The sequence below is a fragment of the Mauremys mutica genome, chromosome 20 (assembly GCF_020497125.1).
Source record: "Mauremys mutica isolate MM-2020 ecotype Southern chromosome 20, ASM2049712v1, whole genome shotgun sequence".
Lineage (NCBI taxonomy): Eukaryota > Metazoa > Chordata > Testudines > Geoemydidae > Mauremys > Mauremys mutica.
Genome location: NC_059091.1, coordinates 9,106,651 through 9,133,567, shown reverse-complemented (window position 1 = coordinate 9,133,567; position 26,917 = coordinate 9,106,651). Strand labels below are relative to the sequence as shown.

The 26,917-nt window shown below is 52.7% G+C and overlaps 1 protein-coding gene and 1 long non-coding RNA gene across 4 annotated transcripts in view; one reads left to right on the top strand and one right to left on the bottom strand.

Moving 5' to 3' along the window:
• LOC123353370 (ras-related protein Rab-3C-like) overlaps window positions 1-26,917 on the bottom strand; it is a 1,186,649-nt gene that overhangs the window by 993,127 nt on the left and 166,605 nt on the right. The gene's annotated exons all lie outside the window — the stretch shown is intronic.
• On the top strand, window positions 20,244-21,576 carry LOC123353383. The gene is made up of 3 exons (XR_006574486.1): window positions 20,244-20,300; window positions 21,255-21,364; window positions 21,451-21,576. It is a non-coding gene; the product is annotated as an uncharacterized LOC123353383 (long non-coding RNA).

The window sequence follows — 26,917 nt, the reverse complement described above, 5'->3', positions numbered from 1 at the left end:
TGTCCTGAACAGATCTCTCTCAATTAGTAAAACAATCATAACAATCTTTATACCTTCTTAACAGACAGTGGCTAGCAAACTTGCAGACAGTAAAAGTAAACATTTGCATTTGTTTATACATAAGCCTATTCATTATCTTATTTGTCTGCAATACCAGAACAGAAAACAAGACTGCAATTCACAAGGTCGTAACGACTTTTCACACAATTCACTCTGCACCAGATACAGGGTAACAGCTTAACCTCTGCTAATTAGCTAACATACATTAAGATCCCTTCAAACCTTTATTAATTAATTCTTGGCCTCCACATTCCCCCCTTTTGTACTTCTAGTACAACAAATACCTCAAATCTCAATTTGCATCAAACCATGGATTTCAGAGTCCACAGGAGACATCTCAACCTTAGGGGTTTTCATGGGATGTAAGGACAATGCATGATTAGCATGAACATGAAAAGTAGTATTACTATCATTACGCCCTTTACAACAACAACAACAATAACATAATCCCACACCAACTAACAACACTACAAACAATAACATCCCCATAGGAATAAAATAATGGGGTTGTCGTACAGTTTTGGTAACAAAGCACAATACATCAAACTTAGTACATAAAGTAGAAACTCTATAAGCTGTATGAAAGGCATTCTGCTCAGCATGATATATATTCTGAAGCATGTGAATTTGCCCCTGCAACTCAGAGATTCTGCGAACCTCTGGCAACAATGAAAGCAAATTCTGAAAACGATCAGGTACTATCCTAGTCCAATTAAAATATACCTGAAATCTAAGAGCTACAGGTAACATTCTATCTGCAGGCCAGTAAATAATATGATTGCCTGCAGCAGTGGTAAGATTAATATGTATATCTTGTAACGTGGTGGCATTAATGTACACACAGCTAGACAGTACACAGGAATGTACAGCCTGAGGTGCAGAAAGAGCCGCTGTCCTAGCTGCAGAGTCAGCTAGAGCATTCCCACGGGTAACTTTGGTCTGACCCGGTACGGCCTTTCTTATGTTCTTATGTCTATTTAGACTGTCGGTTCTCTGGGGCAGGGTCTGTGCTCCGTCGGGGTCTGTGCAGCACCTGGCATAAGGGGGCCCCGATCTCAGCTGGGGTCTCTAAATGCTACCATAATACACCTAATGAATGTCCTGGGAAGTCACGAGGGGGGAACGTCTCCACTGCTCCTAGAAACACTGATGAAATGGGGAAAAACCCTGCAGATCTGGCTGGTTCCTTCCTAGCTCCTGATCCAGCGACAGGGCCCGGAACCCGCCCTGCCGCGGAGCGAACCTGCACCCAGGTGCCCGGCCAGGCCCGTGGCAGGGCCCCGTGGCTGTGACACAGGAGGGCGTGGGCAGGTGAGCCATGCCCTGGGGCGGGGGCGGGACTGGATTGCGAACGGCCTGACTCGGAGACCCGCCGTCGTCAGCGCAGACGGGACGAGCGCCCCACGCCACCATCCCCAGCCACAGCAAAGGAAACCGACGGAGGAGCTGGGGCTGAAATGATCACACAGGGGACGTGACAGCTTCCCAGAGTGAGGGCCCGGAAGCCCAACCCCCACGGAGCCCCTCGTGCCCCACCCCTTCTCTGGGCTGTTATTATTAGTGATTCTTTTTGCTGGGGCATGTCTAGGAGCCCCAGTCATGGGCCAAGACCCCACTGTGCCGGGCGCTGCACAAACCCCACCGAGATCAGGGCCCCCTTGTGCCGGGCGCTGCACAGACCCCACCGAGATCAGGGCCCCCTTGTGCCACGCGCTGCACAGACCCCACTGAGATCAGGGCCCCCTTGTGCCACGCGCTGCACAGACCCCGGCCGAGATCAGGGCCCCCTTGTGCCAGGCGCTGCACAGATCCTGACCGTGATCAGGGTCCCCTTGTGCCGGGCGCTGCACAGACCCCACCGAGATCAGGGCCCCCTTGTGCCGGGCGCTGCCCAGACCCCGACCGAGATCAGGGCCCCCTTGTGCCGGGCGCTGCCCTGACCCCGACCGAGATCAGGGTCCCCTTGTGCCGGGCGCTGCCCAGACCCCGACCGAGATCAGGGTCCCCTTGTGCCGGGCGCTGCACAGACCCCGACCGTGATCAGGGCCCCCTTGTGCCGGGCGCTGCACAGACCCCGGCCGAGATCAGGGCCCTGTTGTGCCAGGCGCTGCACAGACCCCGGCCGTGATCAGGGCCCCCTTGTGCCGGGCGCTGCACAGACCCCGACCGTGATCAGGGCCCTGTTGTGCCAGGCGCTGCACAGACCCCGGCCGAGATCAGGGCCCTGTTGTGCCAGGCGCTGCCCAGACCCCGACCGTGATCAGGGCCCTGTTGTGCCAGGCGCTGCACACACTAAGGCCATGTCTACACTAGCACTTATGTCAGCAAAACTTTTGTCGCTGCGGGGTGTGAAAAACACACACACATACCCGACAGACATCCGTTTTGCTGGCATAAGTGGTCGTTTCCACAGCACCATGTCGGCGGGAGATGCTCTCCCCCTGGCATAGCTACCGCCGCTCGTTGAGCTGGTTTTATGATGTCGCTGGGGGGAGCTCCCTCCCGCTGGCATAACGTGGCCACATCAGCGCTGTGATAGCCGGGCCGCTGGAAGCGAGAGTCCGTCCCCATCTCAACAGGCAAAGGAGGGATTAGTTTCCCCATTTATCAGATGGGGAAACCGAGGCACAGAGCGATGACGTGACCCAGACAGGGTGGCGCAGATCTGGGACCTGCCCCCAAATCATCTGGATCCCAGTCCAGAGCCTATTCCCAATCCCAGCCTTCCACTGCCAGCTTGCTCTGGGGGCACAAAGGAGCCATGGCTCTGAACAATGGTATCATGGCTACAGATACAGAACAGGGACAACTGCACCCCTTTGCCGGGGGGGGGGGGGAGCACGGGGTAAAGGATCCTGGGGTGCCTCAACCATGGGGTTCCCAACCTGAGCTGTGACCCCCCCCCCTTCCTGGGGCACTTTTTGCCTCCCCCTCCCCGTGTCTCTTCCTGGCTGGTACGCTCAGCACCAGGGGGTTGGACCCAGCTCATCCCTGCTCCAACCAACGTACCATGGGTCGGGCTTCCCGTGGACGTCAGCACCCTGAGAGATCAGGCCCAGGGGTCTCCAGCTGGGTGCCCCCTGCTCTGGGACACCCCCAGAATTCTGTGGCGGCTTTAGAAAAGCTCTAGAACCCAGCACAGAACCTGCAGTCTGCCCCCTAGTGGCTGCTCCACAGAGAGGATAAAAGCCTACAGCTCCTACTGGCCGGTGGAGTTCCTCCTTTAGCTCAAGTGAGCTAGTAGGGGCCACGTGTGGGCGCTCTCAGCTGAGGGGTTTGGGGTGTGTTAGACACCAGTACCGCTCAGAGAGGAAGGGCTTTGGGGGAATTTGGTCTCTCACGTCAGCCTCAAACATGGTGGGAAAATTCCCAGGTTTCGCGTGGCATCTGGGTGTGGGAAGCTGGGGGGCAGCCATGTGGGGCCAGGGTCTGGGATTCAGTGGCAGAGGTGGCCTGCGGGGAATACACAGAGGGAGCTGGGCTGGCCGGCAGGACTCCTGGGTTCCATGCCCACCTCAGGGGAGGGGTCTAGTGGTTAGATCTGGATGGGCTTGGAGTCAGGAGCTGCCGGTTCTATCCCAATAGCGGATGTGAATGAAGCTGAGTGGGTCATGGTGGTGGGAGGAGCCAGGACTCCTTGGTTCTGTCCCCGGCTCCGGGAGGGGAGTGGTGTTTAGTGGTTGGGGCTGGGGATCAAGACTCCTGGGTTCCCTCCCCAGCTGCACCTTGCTGCATGACCTTGGGCAAGTCACTGCTTCATCCCGTGCCTCAGTTTCCCTCCCCGTGCGACAGCATTGAGTCTGAGCTCGCAAGGATTGGCTCAGTCCTATCCGAGAAGCCTCCAATGGGCCACATGCCGCTAATTAACCATCGTTAATACACCCAGCCCCAGGCTGGCTTCTGCAGGGACTCCCCTCGCTTTTATCATCCTGCTTCACAGGCTTCCGTGACATTCAATGACCCATGGAGTCTTAAAGGGCCAGCATCACACACAGGCCCAGCTGAATGGTGGAGGGGGGTTTGGGGGAGGACACCAGGATCTATGTGCGCTGGAGGCTGCATTTATGTTTGCTGCTGGCCTTAGCTTAACCCCTCCGAGCGCTGAGACAACGCAGGCCGTGGCTGCGAGGCTTAGTGGGCGAGACGCTAGGCCATGAAACCCGGGGTTTATTCCTGGCTTGGCTGCTGCCTGGCTGGGTGACCTAGGGCAAGCCCCTCCCCTCTCTGTGCCTCAGTTTCTCTTCCCACCCTAGGTCTGTTCAGGCTGGCAGCTCTTCGAGGCCGGGACTCACTCGCTCAGTGTCTGTGCAGCACCTGGCACCCCGCTCTTGGCTGGCACCCCCCAATACACCTAATATTAAGATCTGAGCCCTGAACGCCAACCAGCACTCCCAGCGGGGTTCTACTGCTTCAGCTAAAGGAGGAACTCTGTTCACTGGCAGCAGTAGTAGGCTATTATCCTCTTATGTGAACCTCCTGGGTTCTCCCCTGGCTCGGGGGTGCTGAGAGTCAGGATGCCTGGGTTCTATCCCCAGCTCTGGGAGAGGAGTAGGGTCTAATGATTAGAGCAGGGGAGGGGGCGGGCTGGGAATCAGGACTCCTGGGTTTCTCCCCAGCTGTACCTCCACGTTTGGCATTGGGACAACACACCAGTGGCCAAAAGGAAGCTTGAATGAAGCTCCGCCAATCACAGCTGGCAGGTGAAAAATCCCAAGTGTGGAACGGGGATTTGAACCTTGAGTCTCCTAGTCCCTGAGCGTGTGAGTCGTCCTCGAGGGAGCGGCACTCCCAGAGCTCTGGCCCCACAGCCCTCACCCCTAGAGGGCGCTGCTGGGCCCAGGCACGAGCGGCCAAATCCAGCGCGGTGCCCGGGGCGGGGGTTGGGTTTGCTGGGGCGGAAATTCGATTAGGGCATTTTCCAAACTCTCACGGCCCCTGCGGACTCCGACCAAATTGAGCAGGGACCGTACTCCCTGGCCCGGCACCAGCCAATTATCTCCCTAATCAAGTCTGCGCTGGATTATCATATCAATTAGCCACCGCCTGGGACGGGGCTGCGAGACAGGTAGGGGTTGCCGCGGCTGGAGGGAGGGGGCGGGAGGGGTGTGTGGAGGAACTACAGAGGGGCAGGGGGGACGGGACGGGGGAACAGAGAGGGGGAGGGGAGGATGATTGAATTAGGAGCAGCGAGAGATGATGGAAGATGGCAGAGAGACAAGAATCATCTCAGCCGTTTCTCCAGTGCTGCTCATCTCAACCGCTAGACGTACGTAGCAGGGAGTGCCCCCGGCCTGCTCCCCAGCGAGCGTAACCCAGCCCTGGCTCCACTGCAGTCAATGGGCCAGATCCCCCGCAGGTGTAAAGTGGTGTCGCTCCACTGGAGTCGATGGGACCAGATCCCCAGCTGGGGGCGCGCTCCCAGGGCCTCTACTTCTGGGGTGACTCAGTGTCACAATCTGAACGTCGCCACCAGAATCTAGCCTTCACAGTTGACTCAGGAGACCTGAGGGTCACCAGTGTCAGCGCCTGCCTGAGTCTGCAGAGAGCCTGAAGCAGTTGCTGGGAGAAAGGCGACAGCCCCAGCCATCGTGGAGACCAGATGGGCCCGTTGCTCTGCTCCATGGGGCTGCGGGGGGCGGGGGGGAAGACAACAGGCATCTTGCCAGGGCCATGTGCTCAGAAAAAGAGGAGGGAGGGTCTCGTGGTGCTAGGCTGGGACTCAGGACGTCTGGGTTCAGCTCCTGGGTCTGCCATTGACTCACTGAGTGACTTTGGACAGGAGGTTTCACTGCTCTGTGCCTCAGTTTCTCCACCTACAGAAGGGGGATAATCCTCCCTTTGTTTAAACTGGAATCTCTTTGGGTCAGGGAGGGACTGTCTCTCATTGTGTGTCCATGCAGTGCCCCGCCCAGCGGGGCCCTCAAGATCAGGCTCCGTGCAGAGCCTGGCAGCACAACGGGGCCCTGATCTCAGTTGGAACCTAAGTGCTGCAGAAATCTAAATAACACCCGGACGCTGTGCCAGTGGCAGGTTTCGAGGGGTTGGCACGGGGCGCTGATGGGGGTAGGAGCTCAGAAAGGCTCTGTTTCATCCCAAGTCAATGGGTCCAGATCCCCGGCTGGGGTCACAGAATCATAGAATATCAGGGTTGGAAGGGACCTTAGGAGATCATCTAGTCCAACCCCCTGCTCAAAGCAGGACCAATCCCCAGGCAGATTTTTGCCCCAGATCCCTAACTGGCCCCCTCACAGATTGAGTTCACAACCCTGGGTTTAGCAGGCCAATGCTCAAACTGCTGAGCTATCCCTGCCCCCTGTTGGAGTCAATGGGGCAGATCCCTTGCTAGGGTAAACTGCTGGATCCTGCTCTCTGAAAGAGCCCCTTGTGTCCGGGAGATCCGCTCCCGAGCTCGGATCCACCTCCTCCTGGCCACCGGCGTTATCGGGGGGAGAGTGTGAGACCTGAGGGCAGTAGATTATGGGCACCAGAGGAGAGATGGGGGGACCCCTATCAGCAAATGTGGGGTGAAGCCCCCCATTTATCTCTCTCCCTGATGTAATAGGATGACCCACACCTTGCTTCACCCTCCGCCCCGATGCAGACAATGCCCACCCACAACAGAACAGGGGGGTGGGTACTAGGGTGACCAGATGTCCGATTTTATAGGGACAGTCCTGATATTTGAGGCTTTGTCTTATATAGGTGCTTATTACCCCCCACTCCCACCCCGAGTTTTCACCCTTGCTGTCTGGGCACCTAGCTGGGTACAGCAATTGATGGGGGTATATGAGGATGGGTGGGTGGGTGGATACAGAGATGGGGTGAGGTGGGGGATGGGTGAATGGATAGGTACAGAAATAGGGTGAGGTGGGGGATGGATAGATACAGAGATGGGATGGGATGGGGGATGGGTGGGTGGCTAGATACACAGATTGAGGGCTGTGGGGGGATGGGTGGGTGGCTAGATACAGAGATCGAGGAGTGTGAGGGAGGATGGGTGAGTAGATAGATACAGAGATGGGGTGGGGTGGGGGATGGGTGGATGGCTAGATACAGAGATGGGGTGGGTGGCTAGATACACAGATTGAGGGCTGTGGGGGGATGGAAGGATGGATAGATACAGAGATCGAGGGGTGTGGGGGGTTTAAGGGGTGGACAGAGACAGGGTGGGGTGGGGGATGGGTGGGTAGATAGATACAGAGATCAAAGGGTGTGGGGGGGAATGGGAGGATGGATAGATACAGAGATCGAGGGGGGGTCATGGCATTGGCAGAGGTGCTGAGAGCCATTGTAAACCCTGTACACTATGGAAAGCACTTCAAGCCAAGGGGCGCTGCCACCCCCAACCTCCCTAGCTTCAGCCCCTCCCCCACCCAGGGGTGATGGGGCGAGCGAGCCGATAACATGGCGATGGGGAGATCAGTGGAGAGGCAGAGCCCAGTAATTCTCTCCCATCCCTAATTTCTGTCTCTCTCCCATGGTCTGATGCGATATCCCCCCACCCCCGCCACAGGCGCCCCACCCCGATGTGGTTCCAAACCTGTGATTCCCCGGGCACATCTGCCAGGGCAGGGAGCTCACCCCCGCCCGCCCCGGAGATGTGCGTGCATGAGCAGATGAGGTGGCCGTAATGCATTCAGTGCTACCGCAGAAGGCCCACTGGGAAATACCCAGTGATGAGCTGCCAAAATCTTAACAACGGGTTCCCTGCAAAAAGTTCTGATTTAAGGGATGTGCGACAGCATGTATTTTTTGTACCAATAGGGTTACCATACGTCCATATTTTCCCAGGAGGTGATTAAGAACCGAAAAGCCTGACATGTCCAGGAAAATACAGATGTATTTTAACCCTACCTAAAGTTCTTTTTAAAAAAGATGGGGCTGAAGTAGAAATGAGCTCCGTTTCACATGTGTGGGTGGTGATCAGGGACAGTCTCAATTTTTGGGTCTTTTTCTTATATAGGCTCCTATTACCCCTCATCCCCTGTCCCGATTTTTCACACTTGCTGTCTGGTCACCCTAGGGTGTGCACATGTGTGGGTCCCAGCTGCTCCATGCCCCCCCCCCATTGAAGCAGGTGTGCAGGGTTACTGCCCTGGGAACTGCAGGGCACCAGTGGACATGGGGCTGGCTGCAGGCAGGGGCGTGGGGCAGGGCTAGCTGGAGGCAGGGAGTGTGACACGGGCTGGCTGCAACAGGAGCTGGCTGTGAGCAGGTGATGCAGACAGGGGCTAGCAGGGGGCGGCTGCAGGCAGGGGGTGCAGACAGGGGGCTGGGTGACAGGGGCTGGCTGGGGGTGGCTGGGGAAGGGGGAGCGGGGGAGGGGTGCAGGCAGGGGGCTGGGGGAGGCTGACAGGGGCTGGCTGGGGGTGGCTGTGGCAGGGGGAGCGGGGGAGGGGGGCAGGCAGGGGGCTGGGGGAGGGTGACAGGGGCTGGCTGGGGCTGGCTGGGGCAGGGGGAGCGGGGGAGGGGGGCAGGCAGGGGGCTGCGGGAGGGTGACAGGGGCTGGCTGGGGGTGGCTGGGGCAGGGGGAGCGGGGGAGGGGGGCAGGCAGGGGGCTGGGGGAGGGTGACAGGGGCTGGCTGGGGCTGGCTGGGGCAGGGGGAGCGGGGGAGGGGGGCAGGGGGGGGGCTGGGGGAGGCTGACAGGGGCTGGCTGGGGGTGGCTGGGGCAGGGGGAGCGGGGGAGGGGGGCAGGCAGGGGGCTGGGGGAGGGTGACAGGGGCTGGCTGGGGGGGGCTGGGGCAGAGGGAGCGGGGGAGGGGGGCAGCCGGGGGGCTGGGGGAGGGTGACAGGGGCTGGCTGGGGGTGGCTGGGGCAGGGGGAGCGGGGGAGGGGGGCAGGCGGGGGGCTGGGGAGGGTGACAGGGGCTGGCTGGGGGTGGCTGGGACAGGGGGTGCAGGCAGGGGGTGCAGACAGGGGGCTGGGTGACAGGGGCTGGCTGGGGGTGGCTGGGGCAGGGGGAGCGGGGGAGGGGGGCAGGCAGGGGGCTGGGGAGGGTGTCAGGGGCTGGCTGGGGGTGGCTGGGGCAGGGGGAGCGGGGGAGGGGTCAGACACTCCCCCAGGGGGAGGGGCTGGGAGCAGCCCGAGCAGCAGGACGCAGCCGGGGACCCATCAGGCAGCAGCTGGAGCCACAGGGTCAGAGGGCCGAGGAGAAGCAGCAGCAACAGGGCCAGGAGGCAGCCTGCATGGCTCCCGCAGCACAGCGCCCCCTGGCGGCCGGGAGGAGGAATTACAGGCTTCCAATCCAGAGCCCATCAAAGCTTCCCGCGCAGGGAAGCCGGTTAACAAGGGGTTCTAAAACCGCTTCTAAAATTTAACAACCGGTTCCTGTGAACCGGTGCGAACTGGCTCAAGCTCACCCCTGTACATTTGGTTACACCTAGACAACTGCTCAGAGTTATACAACATACCAACATTGTTATAAACTGGACTTTCAAGAAGATACAGTTACTGCTGTTCTCCCCTTGCTTTTTTGACTTGGAGCTGGAGTCTAGCCGTCTCCTGTTGCATCTGTCGAGTTTTCTCCTCAGCAGCCAGCAGCTCCAGACACCCCCTACGAGCTTTCTCTTCTCTCTTAGCAGCTTCTTTCTTTCTTTTATCAGCCTCTTTCTCCAGCTGGGCTAAGGCTTGCTCCTCTTCCATTCAAGTTTTTGCCAGTTTTTGCTTATGTTCAAACTGCAGGCTGTCTGCAGGATGGAATGGGTCACAGGGACAGAGCGCCCCTCTCAGCCTACAGAGGGGTCTCTCCAAGGCTGGTCTGGTCTGAGACATTGTGGTGAGGGGAAGCTTGTGCTGCCACTGCGTGTGTGAGTAGCAGCCTCTACCCTTGCAGCAGGGCCTTCAACAGCGCAGCCCTCCCACACTTATGCCATTAACTAGTAGTAGGCTGTTATCCTCTAGTGGTCCAATCACGATGCCTTCCCTGTGAGCAGGTAATGCTGTCTCTGGCCCCACATTCGTTTGGATACTTCAGTATAAAAGATCTGTCTCCTCTAGGGGGAATGTCACATACTCTTGAGATTGGGGTGCAAATTTTTCAACCCCCCCCCCCACTCCCCATGCAGAGTATTCAGCCTGGCATCATGGGCAGCCATATTGGTCCCTCTACTTGCTTTAATCCCCGCTAGCACTGGATTAAAGTAATGGAATGGGTGTGACGGGTTTGGTCACAGAAACCCCCTTGGGACTGTCACCTGATGTACTGAGACTATCTCTGAGCCCATTTTCTCTGTAAGGTTGGGCCTCCAGGACCCTGCATTGTTCAGCCAGACATGCCAGTCTGCTCCAGCACAGGGCCAGGGTCTGATCCACATGCCACAAAGATGCAGACTTAACTGAAAACAGTTTAAGAAGAGCCCCTGTCTCCAGCACCCAGACATCCAGCTCCCAATGGGATCCAAACCCGAGATGAATCCATTTTACTCTGTATAAAGCTTATACAAGTTAAATTCATAAATTGTCCACCTTTATAACTCTGATAGAGAGATATGCACAGCTGTTTGCTCCCCCAGGTATGAATTAATAAGCAAAAGTGATTTTCTTAAGTATAAAAGGTAGGATTTAAGTGGTTCCAAGTAATAACTGACAGAACAAAGTAAGTTACCAAGCAAAATAAAACAAAACCCGCAAGTCTAAGCCTAAGACAATAAGAAACTGAGTACAGATAAAATCTCACCCTCAGAGATGTTCCAATAAGCTTCTTTCACAGACTGGACTCCTTCCTTGTCTGGGCTAATCCTTTCCCCTGGTACAGTTCTTGTTAGCTCCAGCTCAGGTGGTAACTAGGCGATTTCTCATGACTGGAAACTCCTTTGTTCTGTTCCACTCCCTTAGATAGCTTTGGCACCTGGCAGGAATCTTTTGTCTCTCTGGGATCCCACTCCTCCTTCCAAATGGAAAAGCCCCAGGGTTAAGATGGATGCCAGTACCAGGTGACATGGTCGCATGTCCTGTGAGACCCCCCAAGCCTTCATTCTGCCTGGCCTGACTCACAGGAAGGCTTGCAAGTAAACAGGGCCATTTACAACCAATTGTCCTAAGTGATGGGAGCCATCAAGATTCCAAACCACCATTAATGGCCCACACTTTGCATAATTACAATAGGACCTCAGAGTTATATTTCATATTTCTAGTTTCAGGTACAAGAATGATCCATTTATACATTTAATCATATGGGTGCAACATCACAATGGGCCCAATATTCCATTGCTTTAGGGCTCTTTACGTTGCTCTGGCAGCATCAAGGGATTTTGAAGGAGCCTTAATCTCCTCCCCGACCCTCACCCAGGATATAACCAGCATAAAGAGGCTGGAGAAGAGCTGGCACAACAGCCCCTGGGGCAGGGGCTGGAGCCCTGCTGGGCTCTGGCTGTTCTAAGCTTTCCAGGACCCCACTAGGGCCTGAGCATAAGTTAAATGAACCCCAAGGCTGCTGTAGGTTACACTGAAGGTGGGGCCCAGCTTACTGGGGGTGTATCTCCTCTGGGACGGGGAGTCAGCGGGTTAAGAGCTCATCTCTCTCTTCTCGTTCAGGAAGTGGAATGAAGGGGAGCCCAATAACCTGTTCACGAGCAAAAATGGTGATGAGAACTGCGCCCACCTGTTGGACAACGGCCTGTGGAATGATGGACCCTGTAGTTTCGCTTACAGGTGGATCTGTGAAAGGGCCGCAACTGTGTAAACAGCCCCCTCTCCCCCCGGCTCTGAACACAGGCTGAAATTCATCCCTCCACCAGGAGGCCTGGGCACAGCTCATGGCCTGTGCATCAGCCCGTTGTGCTCTTGTGCTGACCCGTTGCCCAGGGCTGAATCTCACACACATCCTAGCTCTGCCTGAGGTATCCTGGCTCCTCTCCCCATTTGCTGCTCCCAGTGAAAACACCTTCCCCCCGCATTTCCCGGTGCCTGGGTCGGGCCCCCTCTGACGTTCCCCTGGTGTTATCTGGACTGGTGATCTGGTAGGTCACTCCAATCCTTGACTCTGGGAGCCAGCCTTACCTTGCTCTGCTGTGAGAACCCCCACTCCTGGGCTGTTCACGCCCAGCCTCTGGCATGTAAGCTGCTTGGATTTCGCAACCGAATGACACTAGCCAATATCTCCAGTCCCAGACACAGCCCTAGGATCCTCCCTCTTGCAGCGTCCAGTTATGCCCGCTGAATGCTGCAAGCTTATACGAGTGTGTCAATTTAATAAAGAAATTGATATGTACCAGGCTTGTTATCCCGAGGGGAGTCTCTGACAGGCTTCAAACCAAACGCACTGCTTCAGGTAGAATAAACGAACAAATTTATTAACTACAGCGATAGATTTTAACTGATTATAAGTCAAAGCAGAACAAGTCAGATTTGGTCAACTGAAACAAAAGCAAAACACATTCTAAGCTGCTCTTAACACTTCCGGTGCCCTTACAAACTCAGATGCTTCTCACCACAGGCTGGCTGGTTGCCCTTCAGCCAGGCTCTCCCCTTCGATCAGCGCTTCAGTCACTCGGTGGCAATGTCTGTAGGTGGAGGTGGAAGAGAGGGGAAGAGCATGACAAAGTATCTCCCTTGTATCATGTTCTTTCTTTCCTCTTGGCTTTGCCTCCCTCCCACCCACCCCCCGAGTCAGGTGAGCATTACCTCATCACAGTCCCAAACTGACCAAAGGAAGAGAGGTGACTCAAGAGTCCAACAGATTCTTTGAGGTTGCCTAGGCCAGTGTCCTTTGTTCCTGTGAGGCTGGGCTGGGCTGGGTTGAGCTGAATAAATTTGACCCTGGTGAAAGGTTGGGTTCCTGCTGGAGTGTTCAGCCAGGCTCCAGTCCCTAACGACGGTATTGGACTGCCTGTAACAAGCTCGGTGCCTCCCGCTGCTGAGAAAGGGTCCCCGTTTCAGTGTCACCCAAATCCTGGTGTTTACGGTCCGTACGCAGACATGCCAGGCTGAGCTGCACACATCTGCAGCTCTGGCTAGCTTCTGGCAGCTTCGGACACACAGAACATGGTGAGCGCCATTCAAGGCTCCTAAACTAAAGCAGGGGTGGGCAAACTTTTTGGCCTGAGGGCCACATCAGGGAATAGAAATTGTATGGTGGGCCATGACTGCTCACAAAATTGGGGTTGGGGTGTGGGACGGGGTGAGGGCTCTGGTTGGGGCTGCAGGCTCTCGGGTGGGGCTGGTGATGAAGAGTTTGGGGTGTAGGAGGATGCTCTGGGCTGGGACAGAGGGGTTCAGAGGATCAGGACTGGGGCAAGGGTGCAGGAAGGGGTGCAGGTTCTGGCTGAGGGTGAGGACTCTGGGGTCTTTCTAAAGCAAAGTCAGCAGCTCTATACACCTCAGAATGACCCTGGCAGTTAGGAACTGAAACAAGTCTCCCAAACAAACTGTTGCTGTCTCTATACAGTGATTCACCCTGAGTTAACTCAATCAAATCACTTCCGCACCCATCAGTTGCAGCAAACTCCTTGCAAAAACTACTCTGAAGATTTTTCTCTTCAGGAATCTTTCTAAGCAACAACCCATTTTTCACAGAATTTCTGCCCTTACCCTTTTCACCTAGGACTTGCTCTAAAGGAACATTTTCCTGAGCAACAACAGATTCTCTCTGGGTTTCATTTAAATCCAATCAATTGAGATGAGCTATCGTCAGCTGACGATAGCTCATCTCAATTGATTGGACTCTTCCAGTTGGTATGCATATTTCCACCTTTTCATGTTCTCTGCATGTATAAATATCTCCTGTCTGTGTGTTCCATTCTATGCATCCGAAGAAGTGGGCTGTAGCCCACGAAAGCTCATGCTGAAATAAATGTGTTAGTCTCTAAGGTGCCACAAGTACTCCTGTTCTTTTTGCGGATACAGACTAACACAGCTACTACTCTGAAACCTGTCATTTAAATCCAGAATCACCTCTGTCCCATTAGGAGGATTTTCACAACCCCCTCCTTTCAGGTAAACTGCTAGACTTCCTAGTTACAAGATTAGAAGCATTCTTTTCCTTGTTACAAGTTTTCACACTCTCAGTAGGTAACATAGTTAAATTACCTTCATGCTTTCCTTGTGCCCTGATCAGTCAAGGTTGTTGTTTACCCAGCAACGCACTAGCAACAGGCAAAATAGAAGCACCAGAATCGCTTGGTCTCTGGGAGTTATTTATGACATTAACTGGATACAACATAGTTACAATGTCATCATCCCTAGCAGACACAAATTCAGGACCACTTCCTTCTTGGGCTTTAGTTGTATCCAGAATCTGGGTCAACTGATACTTTTTTAACCATCATAGGCTGACAGGCTTCTTTTGTCTGAAAAGTGCCAGAGAAACATACCCCTTTACCAGACACCACAGCTTGGGATATCATTTCTCTTGTCCCAGCACTCATGGCTGTTCACGGACAATTGCTTGGAGATTGGAGTAGCTCCCTTCATAGGCAAGTCATTACCCTTAACAGACACAGGCACATTTCCTTCACTATCACAGTTTTCCACTCTGGTAACAGGTAAGGTGTAGGGATACTCATGTTCCACTAACCTTACCTTCCCAAACTGCTGATTAGACAAAGCCATCAGCTCAGAAGGCAGCCTAGGCTCATCTAACTTAGTCTTTCCTTCCCTTAACAGATAAACTGCTGTTTTCCACAAATAGTGTCTTACTACACTGAGTTACTTTAAGCACATCACTTTTACCTGGGTCAGACTTACTTCCCCAAGCTTTACTAGCCAACAATTTATCACTCACCAAGAATGTCCCCTTCCTTCCTCAGTTAGGGCTTTTACCTGACCACCAATTTGAATTTGCTCTAGAGAAACATCTTCCTGAGCCTTATCTAATGCCAGATTCACTTCTCATAGACTTTAAGATCAGAAGGGACCATTATGATCATCTAGTCTGACCGCCTGCACAACGCAGGCCACACAGTCTCATCCATCCACTCCTGTAGCAAACCCGTAGCCTATGTCTGAGTTACTGAAGTCCTCAAATTATAGTTTGAAGACCTCAAGCTGCAGAGAATCCTCCAGCAAGTGACCCGGGCCCCATGCTGCAGAGGAAGGTGAAAAACCTCCAGGGCCTCTGCCAATCTGCCCTGGAGGAAAATTCCTTCCCGACCCCAAATATGGCGATCAGCTAAACCCTGAGCATGTGGGCAAGACTCACCAGCCAGCTTCCGGGAAAGAATTCTCTATAGTAACTCAGATCCCATCCCATCTAACATCCCATCACAGACCATTGGGCATATTTACCTGCTGATAATCAAAGATCAATTGCCAAATGAATTACCAAAATTAGGCTATCCCATCATACCATCCCCTCCATAAACTTATCAAGCTTAGTCTTAAAGCCAGATATGTCTTTCGCCCCCACTACTCCCCTTGGAAGGCTGTTCCAGAACTTCACTCCTCTAATGGTTAGAAACCTTCATCTAATTTCAAGTCTAAACTTCCTAGTGTCCTGTTTATATCCATTTGTTCTTGTGTCCACATTGGTACTAAGCCTAAATAATTCCTCTCCCTCCCTAATATTTATTCCTCTGATATATTTATAAAGAGCAATCATATCCCCCCTCAGCCTTCTTTTGGTTAAGCTAAACAAGCCAAGCTCTTTGAGTCTCCTTTCATAAGTCAGGTTTTCCATTCCCTGGATCATCCTAGTAGCCCATCTCTGTACTTGTTCCAGTTTGAATTCATCCATCTTTAACATGGGAGACCAGAACTGCACACAATATTCCAGATGAGGCCTCACCAGTGCCTTGTGTAATGGTACTAACACCTCCTTATCTTGCTGGAAATACCTCGCCTGATGCATCCTAAAACCGCATTAGCTTTTTTTAACGGCCATATCACATTGGCGGCTCATAGTCATCCTATGATCAACCAATACTCCGAGGTCCTTCTCCTCCTCTGTTACTTCCAACTGATGTGCCCCCAATTTATAACTAAAATTCTTGTTGTTAGTCCCTAAATGCATAACCTTGCACTTTTCACTATTAAATTTCATCCTATTACTATTACTCCAGTTTACAAGGTCATCCAGATCTTCCTGTATGATAGCCCGGTCCTTCTCTGTGTTAGCAATACCTCCCAGCTTTGTGTCATCCGCAAACTTTATTAGCACATTCCCACTTTTTGTGCCAAGGTCAGTAATAAAGAGATTAAATAAGACTGGTCCCAAAACTGATCCCTGAGGAACTCCACTAGTAACCTCCTTCCAGCCTGACAGTTCACCCTTCAGTAGACCCGTTGTAGTCTCCCCTTTAACCAGTTCCTTATCCATCTTTCAATTTTCATATTGATCCCCATCTTTTCCAATTTAATTAATAATTCCCCATGTGGAACCGTATCAAATGCCTTACTGAAATCAAAGTAAATTAGATCCACTTCTGAGATACCAGACAGACACTCCGAAATTTTTTCCACATATGCACTGCTTCTTTGCACAGACAAGCAGCCATCTTCCTCAGACAAACATTTGGAGAAACTCTCCATAGGCAAATCCTTGCCCCTAGTAGACACAGGTTCAGGATTATGTCTTTCCTTTGACTGGTTTATGTCATCAACTTGACTGAACAACGTTTTAATATCATCCCCAATCAAAAGATCCTTAGGCAATAACTTCCTTACATCAGCTATAACTTCATGTTTAACACCATTCCATTCAAGAATGATTCTGGCTAAAGACATACATACAGTAAACACATAGAGGATCACAATATTCACACTCTTATTTTGTAAGTAATCTTCCTCTTTGACCTGCTTTAACAAGAGTGATGTTAGAAGCTGTAATTTACCCTAAATAGCTTTTACCATTGACTTTTACAGTCTCTGCACAAGTTATGGGTTTACCTTCACCTGAGCTCACAGTAAAAGCATTTACATAAAAGGCGGAAATGTTGGGGTAAATTTGGATACACACAGAGAACTGCTTAGAATCAAACAAAATACCAACATTGTTACAAACTGGATAGATTTTATCCCCATCTTTGCTGTTGAGAGGAGCTGGCTGTCCAGGATGATACAGTTCCTGTTGTTCCTTTATTCTCATGAGTTGGAGCTTCAGTCTGTCCACTTTTGCCTTAGCTTCTAGTTCCTGCAATCGAATATCTGCCATTCTTTGTTCATGTTCAAAACACAGGTGTTGTATTTCAGAAGCTTCTCCTTCCATATCAGCTTTTTTTTTTTGCTTTTGTTCAAGTTCTAGCTGCTGGTTTCTCACTGCAAGTAGTTTTGCCAGGTGGACCCAGCAGCAACAAGGGCCAGGTCGGTATCTAGGAGTTCCTTTTCAACAATACAGCACAAAACCGGCTCGAGCCCCCACCCAGTGACCTGGGGCAATTACACACCACCCCCTGGGTGCCTCTAAGAGGCAATACTTCCCCTCTCACAAGCACAGAGTCTGAGGGTAACAAAAAGCTTTTAATAAAAGAAGGGAATTAACTCAGCATTAATTTGGGAAAACACCACAACTAGGGTTCATAAACACAAGCCATGAGCAAAAGACCCACCCTCAAGTAAGTTGGGCAGTGGCCTTTTCCCCTCAGGGTCTTAAGTCCAGCAACCCAAAAGTCCCTTTAATGTGCCCATCCCTTCTCCATACCCCATTCATAGTTGCTGTCCTTGGCCAGTGTAGCCCCACAGTTCAGAGGTTCATCTGCAGAGTTAACCTCCCACCCTGTGTGGAAGGCAGGGGTGGGTAAGGAGGCACCTGAAATGCCACATCGCTCCAGCACTTGCTCATTGCCCCAATGATTGATTGCCATGTATCGGCAGGGCTCTGCCCTGACCCTCTCCACCACCAATTATCCTGGCCTCTTGCCACACCTCTCCGCCAGCTGCCCTGGTAGCTCCTTGCCATGCTTCTCCGCCAGCTGCCCACTCACCAAGAGGTCTTCAAGCCCCTCTCCCACAGCTCTCAGTGACTTCAGCTGTTAGTGTGAGAGCCTCACTGCTGGTACACACTAGGCAGTCTCTTACAATAGAGATGCTGTTCTAAAGTATGTCTAATGCTTTGACCAATGTATCAATGACTTCAGCTCTGTAGCATATAACAAAACCCACAATTGAGTCTAAATTAGTACATGGGTCAAATGACATCTAGAACCCATAAGCACAATAAGCCCATTCACCCTACTCGCATTGGTCTTTGGAACCCATGTCCCCTGCCTAGTGAGTGTCATTCATTTGAGGGTGAGTCCCTCCATTGGGAGATTCCAGGTACAGTTCTGCTGCCCTTGGTTCACACAACAAGGGTAACAGCCCTTTATTACTCCTGCCCCAATAACAAGGAGACTGGGGATCCAACACCAGCTAGAAGTGATCATTTGGGCAAGCAATCCCATCAAACCGAGCACCTAGGCAGGGTGGGTATGTCCATGCAAACAAGATCAGCTTCTGAAGTCTTTTTCCATAGCTCACCACTAGATGTCAGGGGAGAGCTCATTCAGACTCTGCTTACATCTGTAAATACATCAAAACACAAACATTATCTCCCCACATGTCTTTGGAGGGTTATTTATTTTGCAGGATGTTTAACCCTTTCTTGGCGTGTATCACAATCCCCACGGCACTTTACCCAGCATGCCTTGTCAGCCTCTAACTCCCATGAATCTCTCTAGACTAGAACTCCCAGAATCCCTCTACTCCAGGCAGCAAGCAGGAATGGGGCAGAGCTGGACCTGAAGCCTCTCTTAAAGGGCCACCCACCAACCTTGAGCTGCTCCCATTTGCAGTAGATTTGCTGGTCATTTGTAGCTGGGAGCTGCGAATCAGTCCTTATGCTGAATCCCATGGCATCTAGTTTAGGGTTACCACCTGTCTGGTTTTTACCTGGACAATCTGGTTTTTGGCTTCTCTGTCAGGGGGCTATTAAGGGTTGTCAGGTGACTGGTTTTTGGGACCTGGCAACCCTAAATGGCACCCAAACCAAATGCCTGGTTTCCGCAGGGCGGGGGGAGGCTCCAGGTCATTAACTGTGACCAGGCCCTGCTCAGCCAGCACCAGCTCCTGCTCAGCTGGGCAGCCTCCTATCTGCAGACGGGCTCCTTGAGAGGATCCAGCGCGCGATGGGGGGCGGGGGAAGGGAGGGAGAGGAGCAAGTGACAGGGATGGGGCCTTGGGGAAGAGGCAGGGCAGGGGGCGGTGCCATAGGGGTTCAGTTATCAGCAATTAGAAAGGTGGCAACCCTAACAGCATCCCTCAGGCTGGAGTGCAACGTCACAACAACACAAAGCTAAACAGTAGAGGGCAAGGAAGATATAAGAATCCCTAGCGCTTCTATAGTGCTGTTCATCCGTCGATCTCAAAACACTTTGCAAGGAGGGCAGTATCATCATCCCCATTTGACAGATGGGGAAACTGAGGCACTGGGAAGTGGAAATGACTTGCCCCAGGTCCCGCAGCAGGTTAGTAACAGAGCTGGGGATCAAACTCAGATGTCCCGAGCCTCAAGCCAGTACTTGGTCCACTGGCCGACCCTGCCTCCTTCACACATTGCTCAGTTCTGTAGGTTTGGTGCCCACTCCCCTCTGGGGGGTTCTGCTGAGCAGTGGTTGCCCTGAAGCATTTCAGATGAACTCTTAGGGGCGAGCTTCGATGGTTTAATTAGCGCTGAAGCAATTAAAAATCCTTCCTAGTGATCCATTTTTAAAGAAACACGAACAGAAAACCGTTTTGTTACCAATTCTCAGGTAGCTGGTTTGTCTGCCCAGGCTGTCAAAGGCCTATTTGGGGTCTCTAAGTAGGACGTAACCCCCTGCAGTCCCCTAAAGGGACCAATCCTGTGTCACACTGGGCCACACTGGTGGTGTGCAGGGGATGGAAATTGCCCCTGCCCTGGGTAGGGGGAATCACAGATTGGTGTGGAGCTGGCGTCAGAGCCCTGCACCCGCCTGACTTCCAGCCCCTGGTGTAAGGGATGGATCAGGGGCTTGGCTGGAGCATGCTGCACCATGGTTATTCCCTGCTTTCCAGAGTCGGCACAGAGGAAGTTAGAGCAGCCCGAAGGCTGCTCTGACTGTTGCCAGGAGCCCAGGTTCCAGGCATCCCAGAGGAGACTTCGAGCAGGGCCCGTGGCGCCTGTAAGCAGCCCAAAGTTGGGGGCTGTGCAGGAAGCTCTGAGACGACAATGCTGCACTTTGGCTGCTAACCTGCTTTCCTCCACCAATCCAGACGCTGTCCATCTTTCGGTGTCTGGGGAGCTGGCCGCTATGAAGGAGTCTCACAGTAAAATGCAAGAGGAGATCACGGCGTTACAGAAAAGAGTAGGTGAGGAGCACAGTGCCAGCTGCCGTGCCCATGCGAGGGCTGCAATTAGAGGGAGGTGGCAGCAGACACGGGCCCACAGGGCCAGATGCTCAAGGGAGCTCAGCACACGGCAACTCCCATTGCGGGATTCTCTGTTGTTCTCAGTGGGAGCTACAGGGCAGGGGATTCTTTAAGCCAACCTCAGGCCCACCAAGGCTGTTGGCTACAACCATCCCCTGTGGATCGCTCTCCATATGTCTACATGAGACCTGGGAGGGTTTGTAAGAACAGGCTGGACAAACACCCATCAGGGCAGGGTTCAGTTTCTTTGGTCCTGGCACTGGAGGAGGGGCTAGGTGACCTGTCGGGGTCCCTTTCAGCCCCATATTTCTAGGACTCCCTGTGGAGTTTTTGCCATTTCTGTTGGGAGGGGAATTGCTGGGATGTTTTCAAGCGATCAGCCGGACAAACCTAGCGTGGCTCCACCCTCAGCCCCTGTATCTTCCCCCACCACTAGGTCATGTTTCCTCCAGGCAACAATCCCCCTTAATCCCTCACAGGGGCTCAGGCCCCACACACCCCCTTCAGACCTCTCATTGCTCAGGGGTGAGAGCTGGACTGAGACCACCCCCACTCATCAGCCAGGAACAGCCTTCAGTTCCTGCTGGATTTGAGATGGTGACACATCTATGGCATTTAAACTCCTCCCCCAGCATTTCACACTCTTCAGTGTTGTTATTCTGCTAGCACCCTCAGGGCTAGGGTTATTGTTCAGTTGGGGGAACTGCATAGAGAAAGATGCAGGGACTTGGCCAGGGCCACACAGGGAGTCAGTAGCAGAGCTGGGACTTAAACCTGAGTCTTCTGAGTCCCAAGCCAGTGCCCTGCCCACCAGGCCATCCTTCCTGGCACTGGCAGAGTGCGTGGCCTGTCCCCCACCCATTCACCCCCTTAGTCTGTTCTTGTCTATTGCAGGCGTTCTTGGTGAAGAACTGCACAATGTCCCGGGTATACTGGCTGGGGCTGAGTGACCAGAAAGTGGAAAATCAATGGCTCTGGGTGGATGGCTCCCCTCTGAAACTCAGGTGTGTGGGGTGAAAGGCTCCATGCCCCCCTGACCCACCCCTTGCTCCCCGTTGTGGTCTCCATGGGGTTTTGCTCTTCTTCACAGCTTCTGGAGCACCAGGGAGCCCAATGACTCCAGCAACGAGGACTGTGGCACCATGGCGATTGACGGGCGCTGGAACGACATAAACATACCTGTGGACATACACCTTTCTCAAATTCATCTTTCATGGTATTTCTACATTTATTAACCCTTTAGACTCCAGGTTCAACAGCTGTTGATCCTGTGCCATGAGGACGGGAGGGAAGTCAAAATAAGATACGTCGACTTCAGCTACGCTATTCCCTCCCCTCAGTGTAGACCAGGCCTCAATGATGGCATGTGACATTACCGCAGGACCTGCTGTTTATAAATGTAGTACCTTCCCCCGCCTGCATTGTCATCATTCCTGACTCACTCTCTCTCTCTCTCTCCAGGCTCTCTGTGAGGCTCTTGCTATGGGAAGGAGCAGCCTGGAAAAGAGTCAAAGCTTTTAAACTTTGTCAATATTTTTAAACTTGTAGATTCCCCAGTGGCTGTTTTAGACATGTTCTTACTGTCCAGATTGAGAAATAAAATCTCCCTTTGTGTAAACAGTGTGGTGTTGTGTTCTCTGCTTCCGGAAGAGACCATGTCGATGGCCTGACAAGTGCCCCAGTGCACTTCTGAAAAGTGCATTTCCCATCTACTCTTCCTTCCCAGCAGAGATGGCTTGGATGGAATGAACCCTTCATTGCCTTTGAGGAGTGATTTTAATAAGACTGGGACGCTTCAGCTTGGAAAAGAGACAACGCAGGGGGGATATGCTAGACCTCTATCAAATCATGACTGGTGAGGAGACAGGGAATAAGGAAGTGTTATTTACTCGTTTTCATAACACAAGAACTAAGGGTCACCAAGTGAAATTACTAGGTAGCAGTTTTAAAACAAACAAAAGGAAGTCTTTCTTCACACAACAGTCAACCTGTGGAACTCCTTGCCAGAGGATGTTGTGAAGACCAAGACTATAATGGGGTTCAAAAGAACTAGATAAGTTCATGGAGGATAGATCCTCCAACAACTATTAGCCAGGATGGGCAGGGATGGCATCCCTAGCCTTTCATTGCCAGAAGCTGGGAATGAGCGACAAGGGATTGATTGCTTGATGATTACCGGTTCTATTCATTCCCTCTGGGACACTTGACATTGGCCACTGACAGAAGACAGGATACTGGGACAGATGGAACATTGGTCTGACCCAGTATGGTCGTTCTTACGCCTCTTAAGATCTAGTGGCCCCTTATAGCCTGACCTAGTTATCACAGGTCAGGAATTTCACCGTTACCCCCATATCAAGCCTAGTAACCTGTTTGACTAAAGCATCTTCCAAAAGGCCTCCAGCCTGGATTTGAAGAGCCAGCCCAAGGGAAGGAGAATCCATCCCCTTCCCCTAGGAGTTTATTCCAAGGGTTTACCATCACCACCATGGAAAAATGTGCCCGGTTTCTAATTTGAATGTTTCTGTCCGCTTTCACCTTCAGCTACAGCTTCTTGCTCTAACTTTCTCATCTAGACTGAAGAGCCTTTTAGATCCCACTGTTTCTCCCAAGGGAGGTTCTCCGAGACCTCTCAGTCGTGTTTAGAAGCTGAACAGCCTGAGCCCCCTGGGTCTCACTGGAGGCATCCTCCACCCCTCGAACCATTTCTGTAGCCCTTTTCTGCACCCTCCTTAATTTTTCAACACTTCTTTAAATTAGGGCTCTTGGTTAATTGCAGTTAACTCCCACAATTAACTCAAAACAATTAATTGCAATTAAGTGCACTGTTAAACAATAGAATGCCAATTGAAATGTATTAAATATTTTGGATGTTTTCCTACACTTTCAAATATATCAATTACAACATAATACAAAGCAAACAGCGCTCTATTTTTTATTACAAATATTTGCACTGTAAAAACGATTGGAAAAAATAGTATTTTTCAATTCACCTCTTCCAGGTACTGTACTGCAATCTCTTTATCATGAAAGTGCAACTTACAAATGTAGTGGGGTTTTTTTTTCTTGCATAACTGCACTCAAAAACGAAACAATGAAAAACTTTAAATTCTCCTTGTGTTAAGATCCAAGGGGTTGGATCGGTGTTCACCAGGAACTTGGTGAAGAAGTCTCTCAAGACTATCCAGGGAAGGGAGTTAGTACTTGGGAGTGGTGGCAGCAAAAACCAGATCTAAGCTGGTAATTCAGTTTAGGGGTTCATATGCAGGTCCTCATATGTGTACTCTAAAGTCCAGAGTGGGGAAGGAACCTTGACAAGACTGAAGATGGAATGTCGGTATTTAGATGCTGTGATAGACCCAGGCCAGTTGGGAACAGCAGAGTAGTCGAAGGGAGATATACTGGCCCCTGGATAAGCAGTTTTCTGTTCCCTGAGTGACCAGAGCAGGGGCTGCTCCAGGCTTATGAGAACACCTGGCTCCAATTAACCTGCTAAGAGTCAGGTGAGGCTGTTAAGCACTTGACTTTAATTAAGGCCCCTCTGGTGCTATAAAAGGGCTCACTCCAGTCAGGCCAGGGGAGCTAGGGAACCAGAGGAGAGGAAGTGTGTGCGAGGAACTGGGAGCAAGAGGTGTACAGGAAGCCGAGAGGGAGCAGGCACACTGCGGGAGGACTGAGAAGTACAAGCGTTATCAGACATCAGGAGGAAGGTCCTGTGGTGAGGATAAAGAAGGTGTTGGGAGGAGGCCATGGGGAAGTAGCCCAGGGAGTTGTAGCTGTTGTACAACTGTCCCAGGAGACACTCTAGACAGCTGCAGTCCACAGGGCCCTGGGTTGGAACCCGGAGTAGAGGGCGGGCCCGGGTTCCCCCCAAACCTCCCAACTCCTGATCAAACAGAGGAGGAATTGACCTGGACTGGGCTGGGCTGTTTCCTGATCCACAGGGTAAATCTGTAAGGCGAGCAAATCCGCCAATAAGCGCAAGGTAGAGGAGGAATTTTGTCACAATTCATCTGAGGGAGACATGGGGAAGATGCTCCATGCACAGCCTGCATGGAAGGGGTTGTAATAAGCCAGCAAACAGCAGTCTGGGAACTTTACATTTTCCATAGCAACTTTAAACAAAGCTACAGGAGCAGAGCCAGCAGAAAGCAACTAATTTGCATCAAATGAACCAAACTGCCAGAACTATTGTATTCAAAGTGCTTTTGACTCTGAAAAGAGACTCTATCTAAATTCGATCACGGGGGCCCATGTCCATCATCTCTCTGAGACGCCACAGTAGTAACTGATTATGATTATGAGCAATCGGAACATAAGAATGGCCATACTGGGTCAGAACAATGGTCCATCTAGCCCAGTATCCTGTCTTCTGACAGGGGCCAATACCAGGTGCTTCAGAGGGAATGAACAGAGCAGGTAATCGTCAAGTGATCTATCCCATGTCACCCATTTCCAGGGCCGCCCGGGGGGGTGGGGGGGGCAAGTGGGGCAATTTGCCCCGGGCCCTGAAGGAGGCCCCATGAGAATATAGTATTCTACAGTATTGCAACTTTTTTTTATGGAACAGGCCCCTGAAATTGCTTTGCCCCAGGCCCTCTGAATCATCTGGGTGACCCTGGATGGGAGGAAAGTCTATGGATACCGGGACACGGGCGCTGAGGTGACGCTGGCCCAGTCCGAGGTGGTAGCTCCAGATCAGGTGATGCCCAACACCTATCTGACCCTGACAGGGGTGGGTGGGACCCCATTCAAGGTGCCCGTGGCAAAGGTACACTTGAAATGGGGGGACAAGGAGGGCCCCAAAGAAGTGGGGGTGCACCACCATTTACCCACTGAAGTGTTAATGGGGGGAACATGGAGAACTGGCCAAGCAACCCCAGGGTGCCCCGGTCGTGAGCCATAGCCCGAGCCTGCAAGGGACACTGTGCCCTGACCTCGGGGAGCAGGACCCTACTCTGATGGGGAGGGAATGCCCAGAGACACAGCTCAAGGAGGCTGTGACTTCAGAGCCAGACGGTGAGAGAGAGCAGGTCTCCATCCCTGTCCCAGTGGCTGAGTTCCAGGCCGAGTTGCAGAAAAATCCCTCCTTGTGGAAGATAAGGGACCTGGCTGACCTCAGTGTGGTACAGACCATGTGGGGAGGTTGCTGGAAAAGGTTCCTGTGGGAGCAGGGGTTCCTGTACCGAGAATGGGTTTCCCCAGGGGAAATGGAGTCATGGGGAATCAGGAGGCAGCTGGTGGTACCCCGGCAGTATCGCTGCCAGCTGCTGTGCTGGGCCCATGACATTCCCCTCTCAGGGCACCAGGGAGTCTGACGTACCCAGCAGAGGCTGCTACGGAACTTTTACTGGCCTGGGGTCTTTACTACTGTCCGACAGTACTGCCGATCCTGTGACCCCTGCCAGAGGGTGAGGAAGGCCTGAGACAAGGGGAAAATGGCTTTAGGACCCTTGCCCAGCACAGAGGAACCTTTCCAGAGAGTGGCCAAGTCAAAAGGGGGGCTCTTAACCAAGAGAACCTGAATCTCAGCCCTCCAGACTGGACCACTGGGAAAAGATCCCATCCCAGTTTGAACCCCCAGGAGTATTGGGGGGAGGGGGGAAATGACACAGGCTGCATAAGCCTTCCCACCTGCAGACTACGAGTGCCCTTGAGCACACCCAACTTAAAGGGGGTGTGAAACTGGAAGGGCCTGGTGTAATTCTCCCCCAGGAAGGGGGAGGGATGATGGGGCATCCATGGGAATGTAGGTAGGTTTGAACTTCCCCAGGTCACTGGCTGAAGTGACCCTGCTCAATTTGGTCTCGAAGGGGGGAGAGATGTGATGAAGTGGGAATGTTCTTGCTGTGTTATGTGAATGCTGAGTGGGGAGTATTGACCTGGGAAGGTTGCAGGGGAGTGGGGCTGGGACGTGCCTTGGGGAAGGGAGCATATCTGAGCACGTAACCTGAGAACCAGGAGGGGGGTTGGAGGCCAGGTGACACCTCTGCCCTGGAAAACTGGACAAAGACTGGAGGAGGAGCTGGGGGGAGACTGAGTGAGAGGCTGGAGGGAGTTTCAGTTTGAAGCTGGCTGGGAAATGGAGAGGGGCTCCCCGACGGGGCTTGGGCTTCCCAACAGGGCTGTGGCCTCTCTGGGGGCCCCAGATGGACCTAACTAAAGGGGGTCCTGTTGTCTATAGCGGCAAGACCTGTTTTGACCTGTGTTCCTGTCATCTAAATAAACCTGTTTTACTGGCTGGCTAAGAGTCCCGTCTAACTGCAAAGAGAAGTGGGGGTGCAGGATCCTGTGGCTTCCCCAGGACCCCGCCTGGGGGGGACTCGCTGTGGGAAGTGCACGGAGGGGCATACGCTGAATGCTCCAAGGAGAGACCCAGGAGGTGAAGCCGTGTGAGCTTCTTGCCCTGGAGACAGTCTGCTCCAAGGGAGAGGAGGCTCCCCAAAGTCCTGACTGGTTTTGTGGGGAGCAGTTCCAGAGCATCGCCCGGGGACTCCATAACGGTTTACAATGCAAATACTTGATGTAACTACACCATGGGGCTCCGGTGATGTGAT